The sequence below is a fragment of the Pseudophryne corroboree genome, unplaced genomic scaffold (genome assembly GCF_028390025.1).
Source record: "Pseudophryne corroboree isolate aPseCor3 unplaced genomic scaffold, aPseCor3.hap2 scaffold_436, whole genome shotgun sequence".
In the NCBI taxonomy this organism is placed as follows: Eukaryota; Metazoa; Chordata; class Amphibia; order Anura; family Myobatrachidae; genus Pseudophryne; species Pseudophryne corroboree.
Genome location: NW_026970063.1, coordinates 168722 through 192727, shown reverse-complemented (window position 1 = coordinate 192727; position 24006 = coordinate 168722). Strand labels below are relative to the sequence as shown.

The 24006-nt window shown below is 48.7% G+C and overlaps 35 non-coding genes across 35 annotated transcripts; all 35 read right to left on the bottom strand.

The window, feature by feature from the left end:
• Nucleotides 1-239: 239 nt before the first annotated feature.
• LOC135026333 (U1 spliceosomal RNA) lies at nt 240-400 on the bottom strand. The gene has a single exon (XR_010222971.1). It is a non-coding gene; the product is annotated as a U1 spliceosomal RNA (small nuclear RNA).
• Nucleotides 401-552: 152 nt separating this feature from the next.
• Nucleotides 553-716, bottom strand: LOC135026415 (U1 spliceosomal RNA). The gene has a single exon (XR_010223049.1). It is a non-coding gene; the product is annotated as a U1 spliceosomal RNA (small nuclear RNA).
• Nucleotides 717-1387: 671 nt separating this feature from the next.
• Nucleotides 1388-1550, bottom strand: LOC135026373 (U1 spliceosomal RNA). The gene has a single exon (XR_010223007.1). It is a non-coding gene; the product is annotated as a U1 spliceosomal RNA (small nuclear RNA).
• A 152-nt stretch (nt 1551-1702) lies between these two features.
• Nucleotides 1703-1866, bottom strand: LOC135026292 (U1 spliceosomal RNA). Its single transcript, XR_010222930.1, has one exon. It is a non-coding gene; the product is annotated as a U1 spliceosomal RNA (small nuclear RNA).
• Nucleotides 1867-2538: 672 nt separating this feature from the next.
• LOC135026332 (U1 spliceosomal RNA) lies at nt 2539-2699 on the bottom strand. Its single transcript, XR_010222970.1, has one exon. It is a non-coding gene; the product is annotated as a U1 spliceosomal RNA (small nuclear RNA).
• A 152-nt stretch (nt 2700-2851) lies between these two features.
• On the bottom strand, nt 2852-3015 carry LOC135026414 (U1 spliceosomal RNA). Its single transcript, XR_010223048.1, has one exon. It is a non-coding gene; the product is annotated as a U1 spliceosomal RNA (small nuclear RNA).
• Nucleotides 3016-3686: 671 nt separating this feature from the next.
• Nucleotides 3687-3849, bottom strand: LOC135026364 (U1 spliceosomal RNA). The gene has a single exon (XR_010222999.1). It is a non-coding gene; the product is annotated as a U1 spliceosomal RNA (small nuclear RNA).
• Nucleotides 3850-4001: 152 nt separating this feature from the next.
• On the bottom strand, nt 4002-4165 carry LOC135026291 (U1 spliceosomal RNA). Its single transcript, XR_010222929.1, has one exon. It is a non-coding gene; the product is annotated as a U1 spliceosomal RNA (small nuclear RNA).
• A 672-nt stretch (nt 4166-4837) lies between these two features.
• LOC135026331 (U1 spliceosomal RNA) lies at nt 4838-4998 on the bottom strand. Its single transcript, XR_010222969.1, has one exon. It is a non-coding gene; the product is annotated as a U1 spliceosomal RNA (small nuclear RNA).
• Nucleotides 4999-5150: 152 nt separating this feature from the next.
• On the bottom strand, nt 5151-5314 carry LOC135026417 (U1 spliceosomal RNA). Its single transcript, XR_010223051.1, has one exon. It is a non-coding gene; the product is annotated as a U1 spliceosomal RNA (small nuclear RNA).
• Nucleotides 5315-5985: 671 nt separating this feature from the next.
• On the bottom strand, nt 5986-6148 carry LOC135026348 (U1 spliceosomal RNA). Its single transcript, XR_010222983.1, has one exon. It is a non-coding gene; the product is annotated as a U1 spliceosomal RNA (small nuclear RNA).
• A 152-nt stretch (nt 6149-6300) lies between these two features.
• Nucleotides 6301-6464, bottom strand: LOC135026290 (U1 spliceosomal RNA). The gene has a single exon (XR_010222928.1). It is a non-coding gene; the product is annotated as a U1 spliceosomal RNA (small nuclear RNA).
• Nucleotides 6465-7135: 671 nt separating this feature from the next.
• LOC135026357 (U1 spliceosomal RNA) lies at nt 7136-7298 on the bottom strand. Its single transcript, XR_010222992.1, has one exon. It is a non-coding gene; the product is annotated as a U1 spliceosomal RNA (small nuclear RNA).
• Nucleotides 7299-7450: 152 nt separating this feature from the next.
• LOC135026299 (U1 spliceosomal RNA) lies at nt 7451-7614 on the bottom strand. The gene has a single exon (XR_010222937.1). It is a non-coding gene; the product is annotated as a U1 spliceosomal RNA (small nuclear RNA).
• A 672-nt stretch (nt 7615-8286) lies between these two features.
• Nucleotides 8287-8447, bottom strand: LOC135026330 (U1 spliceosomal RNA). Its single transcript, XR_010222968.1, has one exon. It is a non-coding gene; the product is annotated as a U1 spliceosomal RNA (small nuclear RNA).
• A 152-nt stretch (nt 8448-8599) lies between these two features.
• Nucleotides 8600-8763, bottom strand: LOC135026413 (U1 spliceosomal RNA). The gene has a single exon (XR_010223047.1). It is a non-coding gene; the product is annotated as a U1 spliceosomal RNA (small nuclear RNA).
• Nucleotides 8764-9434: 671 nt separating this feature from the next.
• On the bottom strand, nt 9435-9597 carry LOC135026363 (U1 spliceosomal RNA). Its single transcript, XR_010222998.1, has one exon. It is a non-coding gene; the product is annotated as a U1 spliceosomal RNA (small nuclear RNA).
• Nucleotides 9598-9749: 152 nt separating this feature from the next.
• On the bottom strand, nt 9750-9913 carry LOC135026429 (U1 spliceosomal RNA). Its single transcript, XR_010223063.1, has one exon. It is a non-coding gene; the product is annotated as a U1 spliceosomal RNA (small nuclear RNA).
• Nucleotides 9914-10585: 672 nt separating this feature from the next.
• LOC135026329 (U1 spliceosomal RNA) lies at nt 10586-10746 on the bottom strand. Its single transcript, XR_010222967.1, has one exon. It is a non-coding gene; the product is annotated as a U1 spliceosomal RNA (small nuclear RNA).
• A 152-nt stretch (nt 10747-10898) lies between these two features.
• LOC135026412 (U1 spliceosomal RNA) lies at nt 10899-11062 on the bottom strand. The gene has a single exon (XR_010223046.1). It is a non-coding gene; the product is annotated as a U1 spliceosomal RNA (small nuclear RNA).
• A 671-nt stretch (nt 11063-11733) lies between these two features.
• Nucleotides 11734-11896, bottom strand: LOC135026362 (U1 spliceosomal RNA). The gene has a single exon (XR_010222997.1). It is a non-coding gene; the product is annotated as a U1 spliceosomal RNA (small nuclear RNA).
• A 152-nt stretch (nt 11897-12048) lies between these two features.
• LOC135026428 (U1 spliceosomal RNA) lies at nt 12049-12212 on the bottom strand. Its single transcript, XR_010223062.1, has one exon. It is a non-coding gene; the product is annotated as a U1 spliceosomal RNA (small nuclear RNA).
• A 672-nt stretch (nt 12213-12884) lies between these two features.
• Nucleotides 12885-13045, bottom strand: LOC135026328 (U1 spliceosomal RNA). The gene has a single exon (XR_010222966.1). It is a non-coding gene; the product is annotated as a U1 spliceosomal RNA (small nuclear RNA).
• Nucleotides 13046-13197: 152 nt separating this feature from the next.
• Nucleotides 13198-13361, bottom strand: LOC135026411 (U1 spliceosomal RNA). Its single transcript, XR_010223045.1, has one exon. It is a non-coding gene; the product is annotated as a U1 spliceosomal RNA (small nuclear RNA).
• Nucleotides 13362-14033: 672 nt separating this feature from the next.
• LOC135026343 (U1 spliceosomal RNA) lies at nt 14034-14194 on the bottom strand. Its single transcript, XR_010222980.1, has one exon. It is a non-coding gene; the product is annotated as a U1 spliceosomal RNA (small nuclear RNA).
• A 152-nt stretch (nt 14195-14346) lies between these two features.
• On the bottom strand, nt 14347-14510 carry LOC135026312 (U1 spliceosomal RNA). The gene has a single exon (XR_010222950.1). It is a non-coding gene; the product is annotated as a U1 spliceosomal RNA (small nuclear RNA).
• Nucleotides 14511-15182: 672 nt separating this feature from the next.
• LOC135026327 (U1 spliceosomal RNA) lies at nt 15183-15343 on the bottom strand. The gene has a single exon (XR_010222965.1). It is a non-coding gene; the product is annotated as a U1 spliceosomal RNA (small nuclear RNA).
• Nucleotides 15344-15495: 152 nt separating this feature from the next.
• Nucleotides 15496-15659, bottom strand: LOC135026410 (U1 spliceosomal RNA). The gene has a single exon (XR_010223044.1). It is a non-coding gene; the product is annotated as a U1 spliceosomal RNA (small nuclear RNA).
• Nucleotides 15660-16331: 672 nt separating this feature from the next.
• LOC135026342 (U1 spliceosomal RNA) lies at nt 16332-16492 on the bottom strand. Its single transcript, XR_010222979.1, has one exon. It is a non-coding gene; the product is annotated as a U1 spliceosomal RNA (small nuclear RNA).
• Nucleotides 16493-16644: 152 nt separating this feature from the next.
• On the bottom strand, nt 16645-16808 carry LOC135026311 (U1 spliceosomal RNA). The gene has a single exon (XR_010222949.1). It is a non-coding gene; the product is annotated as a U1 spliceosomal RNA (small nuclear RNA).
• A 672-nt stretch (nt 16809-17480) lies between these two features.
• Nucleotides 17481-17641, bottom strand: LOC135026326 (U1 spliceosomal RNA). The gene has a single exon (XR_010222964.1). It is a non-coding gene; the product is annotated as a U1 spliceosomal RNA (small nuclear RNA).
• A 151-nt stretch (nt 17642-17792) lies between these two features.
• Nucleotides 17793-17956, bottom strand: LOC135026409 (U1 spliceosomal RNA). The gene has a single exon (XR_010223043.1). It is a non-coding gene; the product is annotated as a U1 spliceosomal RNA (small nuclear RNA).
• A 672-nt stretch (nt 17957-18628) lies between these two features.
• Nucleotides 18629-18789, bottom strand: LOC135026325 (U1 spliceosomal RNA). Its single transcript, XR_010222963.1, has one exon. It is a non-coding gene; the product is annotated as a U1 spliceosomal RNA (small nuclear RNA).
• Nucleotides 18790-18941: 152 nt separating this feature from the next.
• On the bottom strand, nt 18942-19105 carry LOC135026408 (U1 spliceosomal RNA). The gene has a single exon (XR_010223042.1). It is a non-coding gene; the product is annotated as a U1 spliceosomal RNA (small nuclear RNA).
• Nucleotides 19106-19774: 669 nt separating this feature from the next.
• Nucleotides 19775-19937, bottom strand: LOC135026324 (U1 spliceosomal RNA). The gene has a single exon (XR_010222962.1). It is a non-coding gene; the product is annotated as a U1 spliceosomal RNA (small nuclear RNA).
• Nucleotides 19938-24006: the final 4069 nt, after the last annotated feature.

The window sequence follows — 24006 nt, the reverse complement described above, 5'->3', positions numbered from 1 at the left end:
CAAGCTGATTTCTTGCAGCAGCTGGGCACTGTAACAGCTCCAGAGCTGCTCTGTAAGGCAAGTAAAAGGGTGTGGGCCCTGCAGCACTACCTGTAGTTCGCATTGTGCGTTGGAAGGCACAAATTAAGCATACGGGAGAAGTCAGGATAGTGCGCAAGGGCATAGAAGGGAGCGGCTCAAGAAAAGAGAAGTGGAAACAGACAGCAAACTAAGCTGGAGAGAGACCTGAGACAAAGAGATCTGAATTATACGAGAGCCGACCAGGGAAACACAAATTATGCAGTCAAGTTTCCCACATTTGGGGAAATCGCAGGAGCAGCACACCCAGAGTGCAATGGGTGAGCCTTGCCCTGGGAGAAGCACCTTCATGATCATAGTATCTCACCTGGCAGGTAAGTAGGAGTTGGGCTAGAGCTGGGGAGGGTCGCTGCTCGGGCACCCCCCTATCAAATGAAGGAGATCCAACTGAGGCAGCACAAGGAAACTCTCGAAAGAAGAACAAGGCTAGAGGAAGATCTGAGACAAATAAATCTGACTTTTACCAGAGCTGACCAGAGGAAAGAACAAACACAGTCCCCCACTACCACAAATAATGCAGTCGAGTTTCCCACATTTGGGGAAATCATAGGGGTCAGCATACCCAGAATGCAATGAATGAACCTCACCCTGGGAGAACAATCTTCATGACCATGGTATCTCCTATGCAAAATAAGTATGATTTGGGATAGGGCTGGGGAGTGCCGCTGCTCAGGCACAACTCTGTCAAGTAAAGGAGATACAACTGAGGCAGCACAAGGGAACTCTCATCTGGGGACAACAACTGCAGGGAGAACACATATTTTCAGATGAACATGGGAGGGCAGAAGGCTGCCTAATACTGAAGCACCCCCAAACAACAAACCAAATGCAACAACTAGTACAAGCATTCCTGGGGGAAGGTCTGCAGAAGACGGATTTGCATACGGTGAAGTCATCCAAGCAGTGGGTCAAAGTTTGCTGGAACCCTCATCTGCATATGAAAAGAGAAAAGGGGTATGCAGGGCATGGCGGCCTTTTGCGGCGCTTGGATGACCCCTAGTTCGCATTAAACACCTCCACCCTCCTTCGGTGTGGGGCTCATGTTGGCTATGCCCCAGCCCCTGAAGCATTCAAGCTGATTTCTTGCAGCAGCTGGGCACTGTAACAGCTCCAGAGCTGCTCTGTAAGGCAAGTAAAAGGGTGTGGGCCCTGCAGCACTACCTGTAGTTCGCATTGTGCGTTGGAAGGCACAAATTAAGCATACGGGAGAAGTCAGGATAGTGCGCAAGGGCATAGAAGGGAGCGGCTCAAGAAAAGAGAAGTGGAAACAGACAGCAAACTAGGCTGGAGAGAGACCTGAGACAAAGAGATCTGAATTATACGAGAGCCGACCAGGGGAAACACAAATTATGCAGTCAAGTTTCCCAAATTTGGGGAAATCGCAGGACCAGCACACCCAGAGTGCAATGGGTGAGCCTTGCCCTGGGAGAAGCACCTTCCTGATCATAGTATATCACCTGGCAGGTTAGTAGGAGTTGGTCTAGAGCTGGGGAGGGTCGCTGCTCGGGCACCCCCCTGTCAAGTGAAGGTGACCCAACTGAGGCAGCACAAGGGAACTCTCGAAAGAAGAACAAGGCTAGAGGAAGATCTGAGACAAAGAAATCGGACTTTTACCAGAGCTGACCAGAGGAAAGCACAAACACAGTCCCCCACTACCACAAATAATGCAGTCGAGTTTCCCACATTTGGGGAAATCACAGGTGCCAGCATACCCAGAATGCAATGAATGAACCTCACCCTGGGAGAACAAACTTCATGACCATGGTATCTCCTATGCAAAATAAGTATGATTTGGGATAGGGCTGGGGAGTGCCGCTGCTCAGGCACAACTCTGTCAAGTAAAGGAGATTCAACTGAGGCAGCACAAGGGAACTCTCATCTGGGGACAACAACTGCAGGGAGAACACATATTTTCAGATGAACATGGGAGGGCAGAAGGCTGCCTAATACTGAAGCACCCCCAAACAACAAACCAAATGCAACAACTAGTGCAAGCATTCCTGGGGGAAGGCCTGCAGCAGATGGATTTGCATACGGTGAAGTCATCCAAGCAGTGGGTCAAAGTTGGCTGTAACCCTCATCTGCATATGAAAAGAGAAAAGGGGTATGTAGGGCATGGCGGCCTTTTGCGGCGCTTGGATGACCCCTAGTTCGCATTAAACACCTCCACCCTCCTTCGGTGTGGGGCTCATGTTGGCTATGCTCCAGCCCCTGAAGCATTCAAGCTGATTTCTTGCAGCAGCTGGGCACTGTAACAGCTCCAGAGCTGCTCTGTAAGGCAAGTAAAAGGGTGTGGGCCCTGCAGCACTACCTGTAGTTCGCATTGTGCGTTGGAAGGCACAAATTAAGCATACGGGAGAAGTCAGGATAGTGCGCAAGGGCATAGAAGGGAGCGGCTCAAGAAAAGAGAAGTGGAAACAGACAGCAAACTAAGCTGGAGAGAGACCTGAGACAAAGAGATCTGAATTATACGAGAGCCGACCAGGGAAACACAAATTATGCAGTCAAGTTTCCCACATTTGGGGAAATCGCAGGAGCAGCACACCCAGAGTGCAATGGGTGAGCCTTGCCCTGGGAGAAGCACCTTCATGATCATAGTATCTCACCTGGCAGGTAAGTAGGAGTTGGGCTAGAGCTGGGGAGGGTCGCTGCTCGGGCACCCCCCTATCAAATGAAGGAGATCCAACTGAGGCAGCACAAGGAAACTCTCGAAAGAAGAACAAGGCTAGAGGAAGATCTGAGACAAATAAATCTGACTTTTACCAGAGCTGACCAGAGGAAAGAACAAACACAGTCCCCCACTACCACAAATAATGCAGTCGAGTTTCCCACATTTGGGGAAATCATAGGGGTCAGCATACCCAGAATGCAATGAATGAACCTCACCCTGGGAGAACAATCTTCATGACCATGGTATCTCCTATGCAAAATAAGTATGATTTGGGATAGGGCTGGGGAGTGCCGCTGCTCAGGCACAACTCTGTCAAGTAAAGGAGATACAACTGAGGCAGCACAAGGGAACTCTCATCTGGGGACAACAACTGCAGGGAGAACACATATTTTCAGATGAACATGGGAGGGCAGAAGGCTGCCTAATACTGAAGCACCCCCAAACAACAAACCAAATGCAACAACTAGTACAAGCATTCCTGGGGGAAGGTCTGCAGAAGACGGATTTGCATACGGTGAAGTCATCCAAGCAGTGGGTCAAAGTTTGCTGGAACCCTCATCTGCATATGAAAAGAGAAAAGGGGTATGCAGGGCATGGCGGCCTTTTGCGGCGCTTGGATGACCCCTAGTTCGCATTAAACACCTCCACCCTCCTTCGGTGTGGGGCTCATGTTGGCTATGCCCCAGCCCCTGAAGCATTCAAGCTGATTTCTTGCAGCAGCTGGGCACTGTAACAGCTCCAGAGCTGCTCTGTAAGGCAAGTAAAAGGGTGTGGGCCCTGCAGCACTACCTGTAGTTCGCATTGTGCGTTGGAAGGCACAAATTAAGCATACGGGAGAAGTCAGGATAGTGCGCAAGGGCATAGAAGGGAGCGGCTCAAGAAAAGAGAAGTGGAAACAGACAGCAAACTAGGCTGGAGAGAGACCTGAGACAAAGAGATCTGAATTATACGAGAGCCGACCAGGGGAAACACAAATTATGCAGTCAAGTTTCCCAAATTTGGGGAAATCGCAGGATCAGCACACCCAGAGTGCAATGGGTGAGCCTTGCCCTGGGAGAAGCACCTTCCTGATCATAGTATATCACCTGGCAGGTTAGTAGGAGTTGGGCTAGAGCTGGGGAGGGTCGCTGCTCGGGCACCCCCCTGTCAAGTGAAGGTGACCCAACTGAGGCAGCACAAGGGAACTCTCGAAAGAAGAACAAGGCTAGAGGAAGATCTGAGACAAAGAAATCGGACTTTTACCAGAGCTGACCAGAGGAAAGCACAAACACAGTCCCCCACTACCACAAATAATGCAGTCGAGTTTCCCACATTTGGGGAAATCACAGGTGCCAGCATACCCAGAATGCAATGAATGAACCTCACCCTGGGAGAACAAACTTCATGACCATGGTATCTCCTATGCAAAATAAGTATGATTTGGGATAGGGCTGGGGAGTGCCGCTGCTCAGGCACAACTCTGTCAAGTAAAGGAGATTCAACTGAGGCAGCACAAGGGAACTCTCATCTGGGGACAACAACTGCAGGGAGAACACATATTTTCAGATGAACATGGGAGGGCAGAAGGCTGCCTAATACTGAAGCACCCCCAAACAACAAACCAAATGCAACAACTAGTGCAAGCATTCCTGGGGGAAGGCCTGCAGCAGATGGATTTGCATACGGTGAAGTCATCCAAGCAGTGGGTCAAAGTTGGCTGTAACCCTCATCTGCATATGAAAAGAGAAAAGGGGTATGTAGGGCATGGCGGCCTTTTGCGGCGCTTGGATGACCCCTAGTTCGCATTAAACACCTCCACCCTCCTTCGGTGTGGGGCTCATGTTGGCTATGCCCCAGCCCCTGAAGCATTCAAGCTGATTTCTTGCAGCAGCTGGGCACTGTAACAGCTCCAGAGCTGCTCTGTAAGGCAAGTAAAAGGGTGTGGGCCCTGCAGCACTACCTGTAGTTCGCATTGTGCGTTGGAAGGCACAAATTAAGCATACGGGAGAAGTCAGGATAGTGCGCAAGGGCATAGAAGGGAGCGGCTCAAGAAAAGAGAAGTGGAAACAGACAGCAAACTAAGCTGGAGAGAGACCTGAGACAAAGAGATCTGAATTATACGAGAGCCGACCAGGGAAACACAAATTATGCAGTCAAGTTTCCCACATTTGGGGAAATCGCAGGAGCAGCACACCCAGAGTGCAATGGGTGAGCCTTGCCCTGGGAGAAGCACCTTCATGATCATAGTATCTCACCTGGCAGGTAAGTAGGAGTTGGGCTAGAGCTGGGGAGGGTCGCTGCTCGGGCACCCCCCTATCAAATGAAGGAGATCCAACTGAGGCAGCACAAGGAAACTCTCGAAAGAAGAACAAGGCTAGAGGAAGATCTGAGACAAATAAATCTGACTTTTACCAGAGCTGACCAGAGGAAAGAACAAACACAGTCCCCCACTACCACAAATAATGCAGTTGAGATTCCCACATTTGGGGAAATCATAGGGGTCAGCATACCCAGAATGCAATGAATGAACCTCACCCTGGGAGAACAATCTTCATGACCATGGTATCTCCTATGCAAAATAAGTATGATTTGGGATAGGGCTGGGGAGGGCCGCTGCTCAGGCACATCTGTGTCAAGTAAAGGAGATTCAACTGAGGCAGCACAAGGGAACTCTCATCTGGGGACAACAACTGCAGGGAGAACACATATTTTCAGATGAACATGGGAGGGCAGAAGGCTGCCTAATACTGAAGCACCCCCAAACAACAAACCAAATGCAACAACTAGTGCAAGCATTCCTGGGGGAAGGCCTGCAGCAGATGGATTTGCATATGGTGATGTAATCCAAGCAGTGGGTCAAAGTTGGCTTCAACCCTCGTCTGCATATGAAAAGAGAAAAGGGGTATGCAGGGCATGGCATCCTTTCGCGACGCTTGGATGACCCCTAGTTCGCATTAAACACCTCCACCCTCCTTCGGTGTGGGGCTCATGTTGGCTATGCCCCAGCCCCTGAAGCATTCAAGCTGATTTCTTGCAGCAGCTGGGCACTGTAACAGCTCCAGAGCTGCTCTGTAAGGCAAGTAAAAGGGTGTGGGCCCTGCAGCACTACCTGTAGTTCGCATTGTGCGTTGGAAGGCACAAAGTAAGCAGACGGGAGAAGTCAGGATAGTGCGCAAGGGCATAGAAGGGAGCGGCTCAAGAAAAGAGAAGTGGAAACAGACAGCAAACTAGGCTGGAGAGAGACCTGTGACAAAGAGATCTGAATTATACGAGAGCCGACCAGGGGAAACACAAATTATGCAGTCAAGTTTCCCACATTTGGGGAAATCGCAGGATCAGCACACCCAGAGTGCAATGGGTGAGCCTTGCCCTGGGAGAAGCACCTTCCTGATCATAGTATATCACCTGGCAGGTTAGTAGGAGTTGGGCTAGAGCTGGGGAGGGTCGCTGCTCGGGCACCCCCCTGTCAAGTGAAGGTGACCAAACTGAGGCAGCACAAGGGAACTCTCGAAAGAAGAACAAGGCTAGAGGAAGATCTGAGACAAAGAAATCGGACTTTTACCAGAGCTGACCAGAGGAAAGCACAAACACAGTCCCCCACTACCACAAATAATGCAGTCGAGTTTCCCACATTTGGGGAAATCACAGGTGCCAGCATACCCAGAATGCAATGAATGAACCTCACCCTGGGAGAACAAACTTCATGACCATGGTATCTCCTATGCAAAATAAGTATGATTTGGGATAGGGCTGGGGAGTGCCGCTGCTCAGGCACAACTCTGTCAAGTAAAGGAGATTCAACTGAGGCAGCACAAGGGAACTCTCATCTGGGGACAACAACTGCAGGGAGAACACATATTTTCAGATGAACATGGGAGGGCAGAAGGCTGCCTAATACTGAAGCACCCCCAAACAACAAACCAAATGCAACAACTAGTGCAAGCATTCCTGGGGGAAGGCCTGCAGCAGATGGATTTGCATATGGTGATGTCATCCAAGCAGTGGGTCAAAGTTGGCTTCAACCCTCGTCTGCATATGAAAAGAGAAAAGGGGTATGCAGGGCATGGCGGCCTTTTGCGGCGCTTGGATGACCCCTAGTTCGCATTAAACACCTCCACCCTCCTTCGGTGTGGGGCTCATGTTGGCTATGCCCCAGCCCCTGAAGCATTCAAGCTGATTTCTTGCAGCAGTTGGGCACTGTAACAGCTCCAGAGCTGCTCTGTAAGGCATGTAAAAGGGTGTGGGCCCTGCAGCACTACCTGTAGTTCGCATTGTGCGTTGGAAGGCACAAATTAAGCATACGGGAGAAGTCAGGATAGTGCGCAAGGGCATAGAAGGGAGCGGCTCAAGAAAAGAGAAGTGTAAACAGACAGCAAACTAGGCTGGAGAGAGACCTGAGACAAAGAGATCTGAATTATACGAGAGCCGACCAGGGGAAACACAAATTATGCAGTCAAGTTTCCCAAATTTGGGGAAATCGCAGGATCAGCACACCCAGAGTGCAATGGGTGAGCCTTGCCCTGGGAGAAGCACCTTCCTGATCATAGTATATCACCTGACAGGTTAGTAGGAGTTGGGCTAGAGCTGGGGAGGGTCGCTGCTCGGGCACCCCCCTGTCAAGTGAAGGAGATCCAACTGAGGCAGCACAAGTGAACTCTCGAAAGAAGAACAAGGCTAGAGGAAGATCTGAGACAAATAAATCGGACTTTTACCAGAGCTGACCAGAGGAAAGCACAAACACAGTCCCCCACTACCACAAATAATGCAGTCAAGTTTCCCACATTTGGGGAAATCACAGGTGTCAGCATACCCAGAATGCAATGAATGAACCTCACCCTGGGAGAACAAACTTCATGACCATGGTATCTCCTATGCAAAATAAGTATGATTTGGGATAGGGCTGGGGAGTGCAGCTGCTCAGGCACAACTCTGTCAAGTAAAGGAGATTCAACTGAGGCAGCACAAGGGAACTCTCATCTGGGGACAACAACTGCAGGGAGAACACATATTTTCAGATGAACATGGGAGGGCAGAAGGCTGCCTAATACTGAAGCACCCCCAAACAACAAACCAAATGCAACAACTAGTACAAGCATTCCTGGGGGAAGGTCTGCAGAAGACGGATTTGCATACGGTGAAGTCATCCAAGCAGTGGGTCAAAGTTGGCTGTAACCCTCATCTGCATATGAAAAGAGAAAAGGGGTATGTAGGGCATGGCGGCCTTTTGCGGCGCTTGGATGACCCCTAGTTCGCATTAAACACCTCCACCCTCCTTCGGTGTGGGGCTCATGTTGGCTATGCCCCAGCCCCTGAAGCATTCAAGCTGATTTCTTGCAGCAGCTGGGCACTGTAACAGCTCCAGAGCTGCTCTGTAAGGCAAGTAAAAGGGTGTGGGCCCTGCAGCACTACCTGTAGTTCGCATTGTGCGTTGGAAGGCACAAATTAAGCATACGGGAGAAGTCAGGATAGTGCGCAAGGGCATAGAAGGGAGCGGCTCAAGAAAAGAGAAGTGGAAACAGACAGCAAACTAAGCTGGAGAGAGACCTGAGACAAAGAGATCTGAATTATACGAGAGCCGACCAGGGAAACACAAATTATGCAGTCAAGTTTCCCACATTTGGGGAAATCGCAGGAGCAGCACACCCAGAGTGCAATGGGTGAGCCTTGCCCTGGGAGAAGCACCTTCATGATCATAGTATCTCACCTGGCAGGTAAGTAGGAGTTGGGCTAGAGCTGGGGAGGGTCGCTGCTCGGGCACCCCCCTATTAAATGAAGGAGATCCAACTGAGGCAGCACAAGGAAACTCTCGAAAGAAGAACAAGGCTAGAGGAAGATCTGAGACAAATTAATCTGACTTTTACCAGAGCTGACCAGAGGAAAGAACAAACACAGTCCCCCACTACCACAAATAATGCAGTCGAGTTTCCCACATTTGGGGAAATCATAGGGGTCAGCATACCCAGAATGCAATGAATGAACCTCACCCTGGGAGAACAATCTTCATGACCATGGTATCTCCTATGCAAAATAAGTATGATTTGGGATAGGGCTGGGGAGTGCCGCTGCTTAGGCACAACTCTGTCAAGTAAAGGAGATACAACTGAGGCAGCACAAGGGAACTCTCATCTGGGGACAACAACTGCAGGGAGAACACATATTTTCAGATGAACATGGGAGGGCAGAAGGCTGCCTAATACTGAAGCACCCCCAAACAACAAACCAAATGCAACAACTAGTACAAGCATTCCTGGGGGAAGGTCTGCAGAAGACGGATTTGCATACGGTGAAGTCATCCAAGCAGTGGGTCAAAGTTTGCTGGAACCCTCATCTGCATATGAAAAGAGAAAAGGGGTATGCAGGGCATGGCGGCCTTTTGCGGCGCTTGGATGACCCCTAGTTCGCATTAAACACCTCCACCCTCCTTCGGTGTGGGGCTCATGTTGGCTATGCCCCAGCCCCTGAAGCATTCAAGCTGATTTCTTGCAGCAGCTGGGCACTGTAACAGCTCCAGAGCTGCTCTGTAAGGCAAGTAAAAGGGTGTGGGCCCTGCAGCACTACCTGTAGTTCGCATTGTGCGTTGGAAGGCACAAATTAAGCATACGGGAGAAGTCAGGATAGTGCGCAAGGGCATAGAAGGGAGCGGCTCAAGAAAAGAGAAGTGGAAACAGACAGCAAACTAGGCTGGAGAGAGACCTGAGACAAAGAGATCTGAATTATACGAGAGCCGACCAGGGGAAACACAAATTATGCAGTCAAGTTTCCCAAATTTGGGGAAATCGCAGGATCAGCACACCCAGAGTGCAATGGGTGAGCCTTGCCCTGGGAGAAGCACCTTCCTGATCATAGTATATCACCTGGCAGGTTAGTAGGAGTTGGTCTAGAGCTGGGGAGGGTCGCTGCTCGGGCACCCCCCTGTCAAGTGAAGGTGACCCAACTGAGGCAGCACAAGGGAACTCTCGAAAGAAGAACAAGGCTAGAGGAAGATCTGAGACAAAGAAATCGGACTTTTACCAGAGCTGACCAGAGGAAAGCACAAACACAGTCCCCCACTACCACAAATAATGCAGTCGAGTTTCCCACATTTGGGGAAATCACAGGTGCCAGCATACCCAGAATGCAATGAATGAACCTCACCCTGGGAGAACAAACTTCATGACCATGGTATCTCCTATGCAAAATAAGTATGATTTGGGATAGGGCTGGGGAGTGCCGCTGCTCAGGCACAACTCTGTCAAGTAAAGGAGATTCAACTGAGGCAGCACAAGGGAACTCTCATCTGGGGACAACAACTGCAGGGAGAACACATATTTTCAGATGAACATGGGAGGGCAGAAGGCTGCCTAATACTGAAGCACCCCCAAACAACAAACCAAATGCAACAACTAGTGCAAGCATTCCTGGGGGAAGGCCTGCAGCAGATGGATTTGCATACGGTGAAGTCATCCAAGCAGTGGGTCAAAGTTGGCTGTAACCCTCATCTGCATATGAAAAGAGAAAAGGGGTATGTAGGGCATGGCGGCCTTTTGCGGCGCTTGGATGACCCCTAGTTCGCATTAAACACCTCCACCCTCCTTCGGTGTGGGGCTCATGTTGGCTATGCCCCAGCCCCTGAAGCATTCAAGCTGATTTCTTGCAGCAGCTGGGCACTGTAACAGCTCCAGAGCTGCTCTGTAAGGCAAGTAAAAGGGTGTGGGCCCTGCAGCACTACCTGTAGTTCGCATTGTGCGTTGGAAGGCACAAATTAAGCATACGGGAGAAGTCAGGATAGTGCGCAAGGGCATAGAAGGGAGCGGCTCAAGAAAAGAGAAGTGGAAACAGACAGCAAACTAAGCTGGAGAGAGACCTGAGACAAAGAGATCTGAATTATACGAGAGCCGACCAGGGAAACACAAATTATGCAGTCAAGTTTCCCACATTTGGGGAAATCGCAGGAGCAGCACACCCAGAGTGCAATGGGTGAGCCTTGCCCTGGGAGAAGCACCTTCATGATCATAGTATCTCACCTGGCAGGTAAGTAGGAGTTGGGCTAGAGCTGGGGAGGGTCGCTGCTCGGGCACCCCCCTATCAAATGAAGGAGATCCAACTGAGGCAGCACAAGGAAACTCTCGAAAGAAGAACAAGGCTAGAGGAAGATCTGAGACAAATAAATCTGACTTTTACCAGAGCTGACCAGAGGAAAGAACAAACACAGTCCCCCACTACCACAAATAATGCAGTCGAGTTTCCCACATTTGGGGAAATCATAGGGGTCAGCATACCCAGAATGCAATGAATGAACCTCACCCTGGGAGAACAATCTTCATGACCATGGTATCTCCTATGCAAAATAAGTATGATTTGGGATAGGGCTGGGGAGTGCCGCTGCTCAGGCACAACTCTGTCAAGTAAAGGAGATACAACTGAGGCAGCACAAGGGAACTCTCATCTGGGGACAACAACTGCAGGGAGAACACATATTTTCAGATGAACATGGGAGGGCAGAAGGCTGCCTAATACTGAAGCACCCCCAAACAACAAACCAAATGCAACAACTAGTACAAGCATTCCTGGGGGAAGGTCTGCAGAAGACGGATTTGCATACGGTGAAGTCATCCAAGCAGTGGGTCAAAGTTTGCTGGAACCCTCATCTGCATATGAAAAGAGAAAAGGGGTATGCAGGGCATGGCGGCCTTTTGCGGCGCTTGGATGACCCCTAGTTCGCATTAAACACCTCCACCCTCCTTCGGTGTGGGGCTCATGTTGGCTATGCCCCAGCCCCTGAAGCATTCAAGCTGATTTCTTGCAGCAGCTGGGCACTGTAACAGCTCCAGAGCTGCTCTGTAAGGCAAGTAAAAGGGTGTGGGCCCTGCAGCACTACCTGTAGTTCGCATTGTGCGTTGGAAGGCACAAATTAAGCATACGGGAGAAGTCAGGATAGTGCGCAAGGGCATAGAAGGGAGCGGCTCAAGAAAAGAGAAGTGGAAACAGACAGCAAACTAGGCTGGAGAGAGACCTGAGACAAAGAGATCTGAATTATACGAGAGCCGACCAGGGGAAACACAAATTATGCAGTCAAGTTTCCCAAATTTGGGGAAATCGCAGGATCAGCACACCCAGAGTGCAATGGGTGAGCCTTGCCCTGGGAGAAGCACCTTCCTGATCATAGTATATCACCTGGCAGGTTAGTAGGAGTTGGGCTAGAGCTGGGGAGGGTCGCTGCTCGGGCACCCCCCTGTCAAGTGAAGGTGACCCAACTGAGGCAGCACAAGGGAACTCTCGAAAGAAGAACAAGGCTAGAGGAAGATCTGAGACAAAGAAATCGGACTTTTACCAGAGCTGACCAGAGGAAAGCACAAACACAGTCCCCCACTACCACAAATAATGCAGTCGAGTTTCCCACATTTGGGGAAATCACAGGTGCCAGCATACCCAGAATGCAATGAATGAACCTCACCCTGGGAGAACAAACTTCATGACCATGGTATCTCCTATGCAAAATAAGTATGATTTGGGATAGGGCTGGGGAGTGCCGCTGCTCAGGCACAACTCTGTCAAGTAAAGGAGATTCAACTGAGGCAGCACAAGGGAACTCTCATCTGGGGACAACAACTGCAGGGAGAACACATATTTTCAGATGAACATGGGAGGGCAGAAGGCTGCCTAATACTGAAGCACCCCCAAACAACAAACCAAATGCAACAACTAGTGCAAGCATTCCTGGGGGAAGGCCTGCAGCAGATGGATTTGCATACGGTGAAGTCATCCAAGCAGTGGGTCAAAGTTGGCTGTAACCCTCATCTGCATATGAAAAGAGAAAAGGGGTATGTAGGGCATGGCGGCCTTTTGCGGCGCTTGGATGACCCCTAGTTCGCATTAAACACCTCCACCCTCCTTCGGTGTGGGGCTCATGTTGGCTATGCCCCAGCCCCTGAAGCATTCAAGCTGATTTCTTGCAGCAGCTGGGCACTGTAACAGCTCCAGAGCTGCTCTGTAAGGCAAGTAAAAGGGTGTGGGCCCTGCAGCACTACCTGTAGTTCGCATTGTGCGTTGGAAGGCACAAATTAAGCATACGGGAGAAGTCAGGATAGTGCGCAAGGGCATAGAAGGGAGCGGCTCAAGAAAAGAGAAGTGGAAACAGACAGCAAACTAAGCTGGAGAGAGACCTGAGACAAAGAGATCTGAATTATACGAGAGCCGACCAGGGAAACACAAATTATGCAGTCAAGTTTCCCACATTTGGGGAAATCGCAGGAGCAGCACACCCAGAGTGCAATGGGTGAGCCTTGCCCTGGGAGAAGCACCTTCATGATCATAGTATCTCACCTGGCAGGTAAGTAGGAGTTGGGCTAGAGCTGGGGAGGGTCGCTGCTCGGGCACCCCCCTATCAAATGAAGGAGATCCAACTGAGGCAGCACAAGGAAACTCTCGAAAGAAGAACAAGGCTAGAGGAAGATCTGAGACAAATAAATCTGACTTTTACCAGAGCTGACCAGAGGAAAGAACAAACACAGTCCCCCACTACCACAAATAATGCAGTCGAGTTTCCCACATTTGGGGAAATCATAGGGGTCAGCATACCCAGAATGCAATGAATGAACCTCACCCTGGGAGAACAATCTTCATGACCATGGTATCTCCTATGCAAAATAAGTATGATTTGGGATAGGGCTGGGGAGTGCCGCTGCTCAGGCACAACTCTGTCAAGTAAAGGAGATTCAACTGAGGCAGCACAAGGGAACTCTCATCTGGGGACAACAACTGCAGGGAGAACACATATTTTCAGATGAACATGGGAGGGCAGAAGGCTGCCTAATACTGAAGCACCCCCAAACAACAAACCAAATGCAACAACTAGTACAAGCATTCCTGGGGGAAGGTCTGCAGAAGACGGATTTGCATACGGTGAAGTCATCCAAGCAGTGGGTCAAAGTTTGCTGGAACCCTCATCTGCATATGAAAAGAGAAAAGGGGTATGCAGGGCATGGCGGCCTTTTGCGGCGCTTGGATGACCCCTAGTTCGCATTAAACACCTCCACCCTCCTTCGGTGTGGGGCTCATGTTGGCTATGCCCCAGCCCCTGAAGCATTCAAGCTGATTTCTTGCAGCAGCTGGGCACTGTAACAGCTCCAGAGCTGCTCTGTAAGGCAAGTAAAAGGGTGTGGGCCCTGCAGCACTACCTGTAGTTCGCATTGTGCGTTGGAAGGCACAAATTAAGCATACGGGAGAAGTCAGGATAGTGCGCAAGGGCATAGAAGGGAGCGTCTCAAGAAAAGAGAAGTGGAAACAGACTGCAAACTAAGCTGGAGAGAGACCTGAGACAAAGAGATCTGAATTATACGAGAGCCGACCAGGGAAACACAAATTATGCAGTCAAGTTTCCCACATTTGGGGAAATCACAGGAGCAGCACACCCAGAGTGCAATGGGTGAGCCTTGCCCTGGGAGAAGCACCTTCATGATCATAGTATCTCACCTGGCAGGTAAGTAGGAGTTGGGCTAGAGCTGGGGAGGGTCGCTGCTCGGGCACCCCCCTGTCAAATGAAGGAGATCCAACTGAGGCAGCACAAGGAAACTCTCAAAAGAAGAACAAGGCTAGAGGAAGATCTGAGACAAATAAATCTGACTTTTACCAGAGCTGACCAGAGGAAAGAACAAACACAGTCCCCCACTACCACAAATAATGCTGTCGAGTTTCCCACATTTGGGGAAATCATAGGGGTCAGCATACCCAGAATGCAATGAATGAACCTCACCCTGGGAGAATAATCTTCATGACCATGGTATCTCCTATGCAAAATAAGTATGATTTGGGATAGGGCTGGGGAGTGCCGCTGCTCAGGCACAACTCTGTCAAGTAAAGGAGATTCAACTGAGGCAGCACAAGGGAACTCTCATCTGGGGACAACAACTGCACGGAGGACACATATTTTCAGATGAACATGGGAGGGCAGAAGGCTGCCTAATACTGAAGCACCCCCAAGCAACAAACCAAATGCAACAACTAGTACAAGCATTCCTGGGGGAAGGTCTGCAGAAGACGGATTTGCATACGATGAAGTCATCCAAGCAGTGGGTCAAAGTTGGCTGGAACCCTCATCTGCATATGAAAAGAGAAAAGGGGTATGTAGGGCATGGCGGCCTTTTGCGGCGCTTGGATGACCCCTAGTTCGCATTAAACACCTCCACCCTCCTTCGGTGTGGGGCTCATGTTGGCTATGCCCCAGCCCCTGAAGCATTCAAGCTGATTTCTTGCAGCAGCTGGGCACTGTAACAGCTCCAGAGCTGCTCTGTAAGGCAAGTAAAAGGGTGTGGGCCCTGCAGCACTACCTGTAGTTCGCATTGTGCGTTGGAAGGCACAAATTAAGCATACGGGAGAAGTCAGGATAGTGCGCAAGGGCATAGAAGGGAGCGGCTCAAGAAAAGAGAAGTGGAAACAGACAGCAAACTAAGCTGGAGAGAGACCTGAGACAAAGAGATCTGAATTATACGAGAGCCGACCAGGGAAACACAAATTATGCAGTCAAGTTTCCCACATTTGGGGAAATCGCAGGAGCAGCACACCCAGAGTGCAATGGGTGAGCCTTGCCCTGGGAGAAGCACCTTCATGATCATAGTATCTCACCTGGCAGGTAAGTAGGAGTTGGGCTAGAGCTGGGGAGGGTCGCTGCTCGGGCACCCCCCTATCAAATGAAGGAGATCCAACTGAGGCAGCACAAGGAAACTCTCGAAAGAAGAACAAGGCTAGAGGAAGATCTGAGACAAATAAATCTGACTTTTACCAGAGCTGACCAGAGGAAAGAACAAACACAGTCCCCCACTACCACAAATAATGCAGTCGAGTTTCCCACATTTGGGGAAATCATAGGGGTCAGCATACCCAGAATGCAATGAATGAACCTCACCCTGGGAGAACAATCTTCATGACCATGGTATCTCCTATGCAAAATAAGTATGATTTTGGATAGGGCTGGGGAGTGCCGCTGCTCAGGCACAACTCTGTCAAGTAAAGGAGATTCAACTGAGGCAGCACAAGGGAACTCTCATCTGGGGACAACAACTGCAGGGAGAACACATATTTTCAGATGAACATGGGAGGGCAGAAGGCTGCCTAATACTGAAGCACCCCCAAACAACAAACCAAATGCAACAACTAGTACAAGCATTCCTGGGGGAAGGTCTGCAGAAGACGGATTTGCATACGGTGAAGTCATCCAAGCAGTGGGTCAAAGTTTGCTGGAACCCTCATCTGCATATGAAAAGAGAAAAGGGGTATGCAGGGCATGGCGGCCTTTTGCGGCGCTTGGATGACCCCTAGTTCGCATTAAACACCTCCACCCTCCTTCGGTGTGGGGCTCATGTTGGCTATGCCCCAGCCCCTGAAGCATTCAAGCTGATTTCTTGCAGCAGCTGGGCACTGTAACAGCTCCAGAGCTGCTCTGTAAGGCAAGTAAAAGGGTGTGGGCCCTGCAGCACTACCTGTAGTTCGCATTGTGCGTTGGAAGGCACAAATTAAGCATACGGGAGAAGTCAGGATAGTGCGCAAGGGCATAGAAGGGAGCGGCTCAAGAAAAGAGAAGTGGAAACAGACAGCAAACTAAGCTGGAGAGAGACCTGAGACAAAGAGATCTGAATTATACGAGAGCCGACCAGGGAAACACAAATTATGCAGTCAAGTTTCCCACATTTGGGGAAATCACAGGAGCAGCACACCCAGAGTGCAATGGGTGAGCCTTGCCCTGGGAGAAGCACCTTCATGATCATAGTATCTCACCTGGCAGGTAAGTAGGAGTTGGGCTAGAGCTGGGGAGGGTCGCTGCTCGGGCACCCCCCTGTCAAATGAAGGAGATCCAACTGAGGCAGCACAAGGAAACTCTCGAAAGAAGAACAAGGCTAGAGGAAGATCTGAGACAAATAAATCTGACTTTTACCAGAGCTGACCAGAGGAAAGAACAAACACAGTCCCCCACTACCACAAATAATGCTGTCGAGTTTCCCACATTTGGGGAAATCATAGGGGTCAGCATACCCAGAATGCAATGAATGAACCTCACCCTGGGAGAATAATCTTCATGACCATGGTATCTCCTATGCAAAATAAGTATGATTTGGGATAGGGCTGGGGAGTGCCGCTGCTCAGGCACAACTCTGTCAAGTAAAGGAGATTCAACTGAGGCAGCACAAGGGAACTCTCATCTGGGGACAACAACTGCACGGAGGACACATATTTTCAGATGAACATGGGAGGGCAGAAGGCTGCCTAATACTGAAGCACCCCCAAGCAACAAACCAAATGCAACAACTAGTACAAGCATTCCTGGGGGAAGGTCTGCAGAAGACGGATTTGCATACGATGAAGTCATCCAAGCAGTGGGTCAAAGTTGGCTGGAACCCTCATCTGCATATGAAAAGAGAAAAGGGGTATGCAGGGCATGGCGGCCTTTTGCGGCGCTTGGATGACCCCTAGTTCGCATTAAACACCTCCACCCTCCTTCGGTGTGGGGCTCATGTTGGCTATGCCCCAGCCCCTGAAGCATTAAAGCTGATTTCTTGCAGCAGCTGGGCACTGTAACAGCTCCAGAGCTGCTCTGTAAGGCAAGTAAAAGGGTGTGGGCCCTGCAGCACTACCTGTAGTTCGCATTGTGCGTTGGAAGGCACAAATTAAGCATACGGGAGAAGTCAGGATAGTGCGCAAGGGCATAGAAGGGAGCGGCTCAAAAAAAGAGAAGTGGAAACAGACAGCAAACTAAGCTGGAGAGAGACCTGAGACAAAGAGATCTGAATTATACGAGAGCCGACCAGGGAAACACAAATTATGCAGTCAAGTTTCCCACATTTGGGGAAATCGCAGGAGCAGCACACCCAGAGTGCAATGGGTGAGCCTTGCCCTGGGAGAAGCACCTTCATGATCATAGTATCTCACCTGGCAGGTAAGTAGGAGTTGGGCTAGAGCTGGGGAGGGTCACTGCTCGGGCACCCCCTGTCAAATGAAGGAGATCCAACTGAGGCAGCACAAGGAAACTCTCGAAAGAAGAACAAGGCTAGAGGAAGATCTGAGACAAATAAATCGGACTTTTACCAGAGCTGACCAGAGGAAAGAACAAACACAGTCCCCCACTACCACAAATAATGCAGTCGAGTTTCCCACATTTGGGGAAATCATAGGGGTCAGCATACCCAGAATGCAATGAATGAACCTCACCCTGGGAGAACAATCTTCATGACCATGGTATCTCCTATGCAAAATAAGTATGATTTGGGATAGGGCTGGGGAGTGCCGCTGCTCAGGCACAACTCTGTCAAGTAAAGGAGATTCAACTGAGGCAGCACAAGGGAACTCTCATCTGGGGACAACAACTGCAGGGAGAACACATATTTTCAGATGAACATGGGAGGGCAGAAGGCTGCCTAATACTGAAGCACCCCCAAACAACAAACCAAATGCAACAACTAGTGCAAGCATTCCTGGGGGAAGGCCTGCAGCAGATGGATTTGCATATGGTGATGTCATCCAAGCAGTGGGTCAAAGTTGGCTTCAACCCTCGTCTGCATATGAAAAGAGAAAAGGGGTATGCAGGGCATGGCGGCCTTTTGCGGCGCTTGGATGACCCCTAGTTCGCATTAAACACCTCCACCCTCCTTCGGTGTGGGGCTCATGTTGGCTATGCCCCAGCCCCTGAAGCATTCAAGCTGATTTCTTGCAGCAGCTGGGCACTGTAACAGCTCCAGAGCTGCTCTGTAAGGCAAGTAAAAGGGTGTGGGCCCTGCAGCACTACCTGTAGTTCGCATTGTGCGTTGGAAGGCACAAATTAAGCATACGGGAGAAGTCAGGATAGTGCGCAAGGGCATAGAAGGGAGCGGCTCAAGAAAAGAGAAGTGGAAACAGACAGCAAACTAAGCTGGAGAGAGACCTGAGACAAAGAGATCTGAATTATACGAGAGCCGACCAGGGAAACACAAATTATGCAGTCAAGTTTCCCACATTTGGGGAAATCGCAGGAGCAGCACACCCAGAGTGCAATGGGTGAGCCTTGCCCTGGGAGAAGCACCTTCATGATCATAGTATCTCACCTGGCAGGTAAGTAGGAGTTGGGCTAGAGCTGGGGAGGGTCGCTGCTCGGGCACCCCCCTGTCAAATGAAGGAGATCCAACTGAGGCAGCACAAGGAAACTCTCGAAAGAAGAACAAGACTAGAGGAAGATCTGAGACAAATAAATCTGACTTTTACCAGAGCTGACCAGAGGAAAGAACAAACACAGTCCCCCACTACCACAAATAATGCAGTCGAGTTTCCCACATTTGGGGAAATCATAGGGGTCAGCATACCCAGAATGCAATGAATGAACCTCACCCTGGGAGAACAATCTTCATGACCATGGTATCTCCTATGCAAAATAAGTATGATTTGGGATAGGGCTGGGGAGGGCCGCTGCTCAGGCACATCTCTGTCAAGTAAAGGAGATTCAACTGAGGCAGCACAAGGGAACTCTCATCTGGGGACAACAACTGCAGGGAGAACACATTTTCAGATGAACATGGGAGGGCAGAAGGCTGCCTAATACTGAAGCACCCCCAAACAACAAACCAAATGCAACAACTAGTGCAAGCATTCCTGGGGGAAGGCCTGCAGCAGATGGATTTGCATATGGTGATGTCATCCAAGCAGTGGGTCAAAGTTGGCTTCAACCCTCGTCTGCATATGAAAAGAGAAAAGGGGTATGCAGGTCATGGCGGCCTTTTGCGGCGCTTGGATGACCCCTAGTTCGCATTAAACACCTCCACCCTCCTTCGGTGTGGGGCTCATGTAGGCTATGCCCCAGCCCCTGAAGCATTCAAGCTGATTTCTTGCAGCAGCTGGGCACTGTAACAGCTCCAGAGCTGCTCTGTAAGGGAAGTAAAAGGGTGTGGGCCCTGCAGCACTACCTGTAGTTCGCATTGTGCGTTGGAAGGCACAAATTAAGCATACGGGAGTAGTCAGGATAGTGCGCAAGGGCATAGAAGGGAGCGGCTCAAGAAAAGAGAAGTGGAAACACACAGCAAACTAGGCAGGAGAGAGACCTGAGACAAAGAGATCTGAATTATACGAGAGCCGACCAGGGGAAACACAAATTATGCAGTCAAGTTTCCCACATTTGGGGAAATCGCAGGAGCAGCACACCCAGAGTGCAATGGGTGAGCCTTGCCCAGGGAGAAGCACCTTCATGATCATAGTATCTCACCTGGCAGGTAAGTAGGAGTTGGGCTAGAGCTGGGGAGGGTCGCTGCTCGGGCACCCCCCTGTCAAGTGAAGGAGATCCAACTGAGGCAGCACAAGGAAACTCTCGAAAGAAGAACAAGGCTAGAGGAAGATCTGAGACAAAGAGGAGAGTAGGGGAGAGGTCTGGAGAGGAAAGATAGATTTGAGTGTCATCAGCATAGAGATGATATTGGAAACCAAAAGAACTAATGAGCTTACCTAGTGAGGACGTATAGAGAGAGAAGAGAAGAGGCATGAGAGAGAGAGAATAGGAGAGAGAAGTGAGTCAAACAGGGAGGAAAGGAATGTGGTGTCAATAGCTTCAATGTTACGCTTAGTGATGGTAGCCTTAGGAGGTAGAGATGGGGAAGTCGAGAGAGATAGGTTGAAGGAGAGCAGGTGGTGGTCAGAGAGGGGAAATGGGGAGTTGGAAAAATCAGAAATATCACAGCGGTGAGTGAAGACCAGATCCAGTGAGCTCCCATTCACATGGGAGGGTGAGGAGGTCCACTGGGAGAGACCAAGTGAAGAGGTGAGGTTAAGGAGTTTAGAGGCAGGGGATTGTGTGGGGATGTCAATAGGGATGTTGAAATCGCCTAGGATAATGGTGGGAATGTCAGAAGAGAGGAAGTGAGGAAGCCAGGAAGCAAAGTTGTCGATTAATTTGGAAGCAGTGCCAGGGGGGCGGTAAATGACAGCTACTGGTTGGAAGAAGCATATGGCGTGGACCTCAAATGTAGAGAATATAAGGGATGGTTCTGGTGGTATGAGTTGGTAGGAGTAACTAGAAGGTAAAAGGACCCCAACACCACCCCCATGGCGACCCCCAGGTCGGGGTGTGTGTGTGAATGTAAGGCCCCCAGCAGAGAGAGCAGCAGCAGAAGTAGTGTCAGAGGGCGTAATCCAAGTTTCAGTAATGGCTAGTAGGTGTAGGGAGTTGGAAATGAAAAGGTCATGAGTGGGGACCAGTTTGTTATAAACAGATCTGGCATTCCAGAGGGCACAGGATAGGGGGTATGAGTTTGTGGGAGAGATGTGAATTAGATTTTCAGGGTTGCTGTAGCGATGAGGTGGGATTAACTTTGAGGGCAGGGATGATGAGAGAGTAGTGATGGTACGGGTGCCTGAGCTAGGAGGGGAAACTGCAGGAGGTGGGCAGGGAGGGAGGTCAGTATGATGTGGATGGGGGTGTGGGGAGGTGACAGGGAAGGGAGAGAGGGAGCAGGGCTGAGTTGTGGGGTAGCAGGACCATGGGGCAGAGGTGAATGAAAGTGGGGTAACAGGAAAGGTGGGGGAAGGAAACAGAGGGATGGAGGGGAGACAGAGGAGGGGAGAGAGGAGGAGGTGGAGGAGACTAGGGGGGAAGGCTAAAGATACATTATTAGGTAGACACTGAGTGATGTGGGGAGTATAAGAAAACCTTGACATAGTGTTAAGTAGGTAAATAGGTTGAGGGAAAGTGGAAGTAGGAGAGGAGACTGTTAGGCAATCCGAGCAGAAGAATTGCAGAAATGCAGGTGAGAAAAGCAGTGTAGGCTCAAGGGGTGTAGATTTAGTATGAAATGAGTCAAAAGCGTAGATAAAGTGGGTGCAGAAAAGTATTTGGAGTGTAAGAAATGAAAGGATTGTGAGAGGTTTAAGAAGCAATGGTAATTATGTTAGATGTTTTAAGTGTTTGCAGGTAAAATTGCATTGGTGCAGCTGTGCTTAAAAAACAAAATTACAATAATACAGATACAGGCATTTGTAGGTGAAATGGATGGTTTATGAAATGTCCAAGTAAGGTAGTTCTGTGCTATGTAATCAGATGCAACAATCAGGAGGTGAGTGATCTGAGGAGTAAGTGACTCACATTTGTTATTAGTTCTTCAGTTTTCTTTGTTTTGTTAGATTGGTGTGCTTCTGTTTTCCTTCTTTTTCACTTCGATTGAACGCTGATTGAACACTGCTGTTATGTGTCAATTTTATCACGCTTTGATAAAAATGCACGCTTAGATCAATAAATGCACAGCCAAATGGCTTTGCACAGCCTACACCATTGGACTTAAGTAGAAGACTATTACAAGTGAAACCAGTAATTGAAATCTGTAACCACACCCCACCCCCTCAAATGCCAGGCAATAAATTACCTTAAAAACCACAACCAGGCATTCCACAAAGATTAAACTGGGTCTATATCATTCAAAACTTCAAAAAAGTACTTCAAAATCACATACTATGCAATAATGTTTCAATTTGCATTACCCAGCAGAATTAGCTTTGCATATATAGATATAGTGCAGCAGAATATATTGGTGGTTGTAGTCAATTGTAATTACCTGTAGGTGACAAGAAGAGAAGAAACGTCAATTCACAATCGATATCAGCTGAAGATAAATTAATGCTGATTGAACACTGCTGTTATGTGTCAATTTTATCACGCTTTGATAAAAATGCATGCTTAGATCAATAAATGCACAGCCAAACGGCTTTGCACAGCCTACACCATTGGACTTAAGTAGAAGACTATTACAAGTGAAACCAATAATTGAAATCTGTAACCACACCCCACCCCCTCAAATGCCAGGCAATAAATTACCTTAAAAACAACAACCAGGCATTCCACAAAGATTAAACTGGGTCAATATCATTCAAAACTTTAAAAAAGTACTTCAAAATCACATACTATGCAATAATGTTTCAATTTGCATTACCCAGCAGAATTAGCTTTGCATATATAGATATAGTGCAGCAGAATATATTGGTGGTTGTAGTCAATTGTAATTACCTGTAGGTGACAAGAAGAGAAGAAACGTCAATTCACAATCGATATCAGCTGAAGATAAATTAATGCTGATTGAACACTGCTGTTATGTGTCAATTTTATCACGCTTTGATAAAAATGCACGCTTAGATCAATAAATGCACAGCCAAACGGCTTTGCACAGCCTACACCATTGGACTTAAGTAGAAGACTATTACAAGTGAAACCAATAATTGAAATCTGTAACCACACCCCACCCCCTCAAATGCCAGGCAATAAATTACCTTAAAAACAACAACCAGGCATTCCACAAAGATTAAACTGGGTCTATATCATTCAAAACTTTAAAAAAGTACTTCAAAATCACATACTATGCAATAATGTTTCAATTTGCATAACCCAGCAGAATTAGCTTTGCATATATAGATATAGTGCAGCAGAATATATTGGTGGTTGTAGTCAATTGTAATTACCTGTAGGTGACAAGAAGAGAAGAAACGTCAATTCACAATCAATATCAGCTGAAGATAAATTAACGCTGATTGAACGCTGCTGTTATGTGTCAATTTTATCACGCTTTGATAAAAATGCACGCTTAGATCAATAAATGCACAGCCAAACGGCTTTGCACAGCCTACACCATTGGACTTAAGTAGAAGACTATTACAAGTGAAACCAATAATTGAAATCTGTAACCACACCCCACCCCCTCAAATGCCAGGCAATAAATTACCTTAAAAACAACAACCAGGCATTCCACAAAGATTAAACTGGGTCTATATCATTCAAAACTTTAAAAAAGTACTTCAAAATTACATACTATGCAATAATGTTTCAATTTGCATTACCCAGCAGAATTAGCTTTGCATTTATAGATATAGTGCAGCAGAATATATTGGTGGTTGTAGTCAATTGTAATTACTCAGCAGAATTAGCTTTGCATATATAGATATAGTGCAGCAGAATATATTGGTGGTTGTAGTCAATTGTAATTACCCAGCAGAATTAGCTTTGCAAATATAGATATAGTGCAGCAGAATATATTGGTGGTTGTAGTCAGTTGTAATTACCCAGCAGAATTAGCTTTGCATATATATAGTGCAGCAGAATATATTGGTGGTTGTAGTCAATTGTAATTACCCAGCAGCAGCTCTACTGCACTCAACATCACCAGTGCTCACAATATATATAATGCTATATACTATGCCATAGTGGTGCTTACTATATAACACCTCCTACTGCGTTCCCCCTGGCAATGAGCATGACACCCAGAGAGTGAAACCCCTGGCAATGAGCATAACACCCAGCACGTGAAACTCTTGGC